Genomic DNA, 5,181 nt, shown 5'->3' on the forward strand with positions numbered 1-5,181 from the left:
AAAAAAAAAAAAAAAAAGAACAAAATCTGAGTTCTTGTCCCCAAAACTAGGAGGCTCCTTTGAACTCTCAGTCCCCTATCTGTATAGTGAGCAGGATCTCAGTCCCTCAGCTCCTGACCAGCGCCACCGTGTACTCACTTTAGGATCATACCCCTTCCTGTAGAGCAGCGGTTCTCAACCTGTGAGTCGCAACCCCTTTAGACTGTATTAAAGGTTCACGGCATTAGGAAGGTTGAGAACCACTGCTGTAGAGCTTCCACAGGCCTGCCTCAGCAGCTGCCCTCCCTTCCCCATACTCCATCTTGGAGGGACAGAAATTAATTTCCTTTGGCATAAACTGATTTTGATGAGCCTAGTCTCTGGCGAGTCATCACAGATTTCTCAGGGAGCAATGCAGGGAATGGCGGCAGGCAGCATGACTTATGGGCCTCCAGGCCCCAGACACTCGGCTGCTTCTGATGGTTCTGAACACCTCCAGCCCCCCTAAATCAGCTGCGACAGAGCAACCTGGAGTTCTGCCCAGCCCGTCCTCAGGCTCGGCTGGTGCCCCTGGCAGGCGCCTCCCAGGTCAGGGGACTCAGGCTGCGCGGAAGTAGGTGACTTCATCCAGGCTGACTCATCCCAGCCAGCCACTGGGATGGACTGCAAGAGGGAGGAGTTTTCAGTCCTCTCCAGCTTGGAGCTTTGGAGGGGATCCTCATCTTCCCTCTGTACCCTGAGAGGATCCTCAAACCAGACTATGCCCCTATCCTATCCCATACCATCATCCAAGAATCCCCACAAGCTGTCCTGAAAATAATCCAGGCCCTCAGCTCAGTACCAGGCCCCCTGCCCCTCTTACCAGCCAGGTTAAGACAGACTAACACTGCAACCTAAGAGACTCAGTTTCTTATCTGTAAAATGGGCATGGTGACCCCTGCTCCACCTACTACCCAAAGATATTGGGCAAAACTGGCTGATGTGAGAGGGTCTTAGAGATAGGAAAGTATCATGTGGAAGGGAGGGGCAGGAGGCTGGATCAGTGGATCCAGGGTTGGGCCCACAGGGTTGGGCCTCTTATCCTGGCCTATAGTGTCATGAATGAATGACACTTGCCCTCCCCTATCCCTTGCCCCCTCATACACCACTCTCTGCCACACTAAGCATCCTTAAGCTCCATAGGCAGGGTTCCCTCCTTGCTGTTTCAGGCCTCTGGGGTGCTGTTCTCCCAGCCCAGAACTCTTCCTTCAACCTGTCTTTGCCTGGCTAAATCCTACTGAACCCTCAGTCCTCAGCTTAACTATCATTTCCTCCAGGAAACCCTCCCCATCTCCTCAGTTTTTCCCTACGGGCTAGCCGTTCCCCTACATTAGCCCAACTGTCTCACATCTGCCTTCCTGACACCATCCTACCCTAGAGCCTGGCTCATGGCAGTGCTCACTAATATTGGTTAGTATGAACTGAATGTCTTGCCTATAGTGGCTGTCTGATGCACAGTGTTGAAAAGGATTCTGAGGCTGTACAAATACACATAAGCATCATTCCTGACATAAACTGAGTGCTCAATACCCACCAGCTATTAACACTGGTGTTGCTATCAGGAATTGATTACTGAGATCTACACTCTCCCCTTACCTGCCCTTAGTCACATTTCCAGCAACCCAACAGTGGGTAAGGGAACCAGAAAAGGTTTCTGTTTTGAAATTACTTGAAGACACCTGCCTCTAGCAGGAAGAATATCAACATGGAGTCAGGAGACCCTGCTGATGCACGCAGGGAACTATCTGGGCCTCAGTATGCTCACCTATAAAACAGGAATAACTCCCACCCTGTTGAACTCACAGGGCTGCTGTGAGGACCAAATTTAAAACTCCAGAGGAAGATGCTTGGTTCACCTTGACAAAGAACACACCTCAGCCTCCACCATTCGGGCCTGTTATGGACTCAAAAGCTTGTGGTTCAGTGAGTAGGGCGCCAGCCCTATATACCGAGGGTGGCGGGTTCGAGTCCAGCCCAGTCAAACTGCAACAAAAAGATAGCCAGGCACTGTGGCGAGTGCCTGTGGTCCCGGCTACTCGGGAGGCTGAGGCAAGAGAATCACCTAGGCAAGAGAATCGCCTAGGCCCAGGAGTCGGAGGTTGCTGTGAGCTGTGTGACAGTGCCACGGCACTCTACCGAGAACAATAAAGTGAGACTCTGTCTCTAAAAAAAAAAAAAGGGTGTGGACCCCAGAACCAGGGCCACTACCACCCTGGTGGAGTCTTCTCTCCTAGGCCCCCACATTGAAACCCCTGTCTTCATACAAGTGCAGGACCTGTTCTGGAACCTTCACAGCAGGGTTAAGCCTCCACTCTCTCACTCTCCAGCTGTGTGACCTTGGGCAAGCCCACCAACACTGAATCTGTTTCTTCATCTATCTACGGAAAATGAGGCTGGTTGCAGTGGCTCATGCCTATAATCCTAGCACTCTGGGAGGCCGAAGTAGGACCATTTGAGCCCAGGAGTTCAAGACCAGCCTGAGCAAGAATAAGACCCTGAGGCTGGTGTGGTGGCTCATGCCTATAATTCCAGAATTTGGGGAGGCTGAGGTGGATGGATTGCCTGAGTTCAAGACCAGTCTGAGCTAGAGAGAGACCCCACCCTCTAAGAATAGCCAGGTGTTGTGGCAGACGCCTGTAGTCACAGCTACTTGGGAGGCTAAGGCAAGAGAATCGCCTGAGCCCAAGAGTTAAGAGGTTGCTGTGAGCTATGACGCCAGAGCACTCTACCAGGGGCGACAAAGTGAGACTCTGTCTCAAAAAAAAAAGAATAAGGCTCGGCACCCGTACCTCAGTAAATAGGGCACCCTCACATATACCAAAGCTGGCAGGTTTGAACCCGGGCCAGGCCTCTAAACAATGACAACTGCAACCAAAAAATAGCTAGGCACTGTGGCGGGCACCTGTAGTCCCAGCTACTCAGGAGGCTGAGGCAAGAGAATCACTTAAGCCCAAGAGTTGGAGGTTATTGTGAGCTGTGTCACCATAGCACTCTACCAAGGGTGACATAGTGAGACTCTGTCTCAAAAAAAAAAAAGAAAAGAAAAGAATAAGACCCTGGCTTTACTAAAAACAGAAGAAAAAACATAGCTGGGCATGGTAGCACATACCTTCAGTCCCAGCTACTTAGGAGGCTGAGGCATGAGGTTCACTTGAGCTCAGAAGTTTGATGTTGCAGTGGGCTATGATGATACCACTGCACTCTACCGGGGAAACAGAGCAAGCAAGACTGTCTCAAAAATAATTTTAAAAACCCTGACAATGGCTCAGCACTTGTGGCTCAAGCAGCTGAGGTGCCAGCCACATACACCTGAGCTGGCGGGTTCAAATCCAGCTGGGTCCACCGAACAATAATGATGGCTGCAACCAAAAAAATAACCGGAAGTTGTGGGGGGCACCTGTGGTCCCAGCTACTTGAGAGGCAGATGCAGGAGAATCACTTGAGCCCAGGAGTTGGAGGTTGCTGTGAGCTGTGATATCATGGCACTCTACCCAGGGTGATGCCTTGAGGCTCTGTCTTTGGGGGGGTGGGGGGACAAATAACCCTGTCAATGAGGCCAGCCACAGTAGCTCATGCCTCCAGAACCAGCACTTTGTGAGGCTGAGAAGCAGGAAAATCGCTTGAGGCTAGAAGTTTGAGGCTATAGTGAGCTATTAAGCCACTGCACTCCAGCCTGGGCAGCAGTATGAAACCCTCTCTTAAAAAAAAACCATAACAGGCTCGGCGCCTATAGCTCAACCGGCTAAGGCGCCAGCCACGTACACCTAAGGTGGCGGGTTCAAATCTCCCGCCTGGACCCGCCAAACAACGACGGTTGCAACCAAAAAAAAAATAGCCGGGCTTTGTGGTGGGTGCCTGTAACCACAGCCACTTGGGAGGCTGAGGCAGGAGACTCGCTTGAGCCCAGGAATTGGAGGTTGCTGTGAGCTGAGATGCCATGGCACTCTACCCAGGGGGACAGCTTGAGGCTCCTGTCTCAAAAAAAAAAAAAAAAAACCATAACAGTAGCTCCTTCTCAGACTTCTTTTGTTTTTTTGTTTGTTTGTTTGTTTTTTGAGCAAGAGCCTCAAACTGCTGTCTTGGGTAGAGTGTGGTGGAGTCACAGCTCACAACAACCTCATAAACTCTTGGGCTTAAGCAATTCTCTTGCCTCAGCCTCCCAAGTAGCTGGGACTACAGGTGCCCTCCACAATGCCAGCTGTTTTTTGGTTGTAGTTGTCATTGTTGTTTGGCAGGCCTGGGCCAGGTTTGAACCCTCCAGTCCTGGAGCATGTGGCCAGCACCCTAACCACTGAGCAATGCATGCCAAGGTGTTTTTTTTTTTTTTTTGACAGTGTCGTGACAGTTTCTCAAGTTATCACCCTGTATAAAGTGCCAAGGTGTCATAGCTCACAGCAACCTTCAACTCTTGGGCTCAAGCGATCCTCTTGCCTCAGTTTTTCTATTTTTAGTAGAGACAGGGTCTCACTATTACTCAGGCTGGTCTCAAACTTGTGAGCTCAAGCAATCCACCCACCTTGGTCTTCCAGAGTGCTAGGATTACAGACATGAGCCACTGTACCTGGCCAATGCCTTGATTTTGGACTTCTAGTCTCCAGAACTATAAGACAATAAATTTCTGTTGTTTAAGCCACTCAGCCTGTGGTACTTTGTTATGGAAGCCCTAGTAAACTCATACAAGTAGTTGACTATTTCTCACAGCCTCCCTTGCCATAGGTAGACGTGAACAGAAATTCTAAGAGTATTTGCCTCAAAGCTTACTGTGAGGCTGAAATGAGAGATTACCTGTAGCACAGTGTTAGGCACACAGAGGTACTCAATAAATCATGGAGCATTTACTATCATTATATGGCCATTTACTATCATTATATGGCCATTTACTATTCAACATATGGCCATTCATTCCTATATACACATACTCTAGACAATACTGTATTATGTATCTTCTGAGTATCAAGCCTGTGGGCTCTGAGGTTGAACAAGCCTCTCCTCTCTTAGTAGACGTGGCAATGAACAAAAATAACCCCATCCTGGCTCAGCGCCTGTGGCTCAAATGGCTAAGGCGCCAGCCACATACACCTAAGGTGGCAGGTTCAAATCCAGCCCGGGCCGCCAAACAACAATGATGGCTGCAACCAAAAAATAGCCAGGTGTTGTGGTGGG

This window comes from Otolemur garnettii, unplaced genomic scaffold (genome assembly GCF_000181295.1).
Source record: "Otolemur garnettii isolate 467f Iridium unplaced genomic scaffold, OtoGar3 scaffold00003, whole genome shotgun sequence".
In the NCBI taxonomy this organism is placed as follows: domain Eukaryota; kingdom Metazoa; phylum Chordata; class Mammalia; order Primates; family Galagidae; genus Otolemur; species Otolemur garnettii.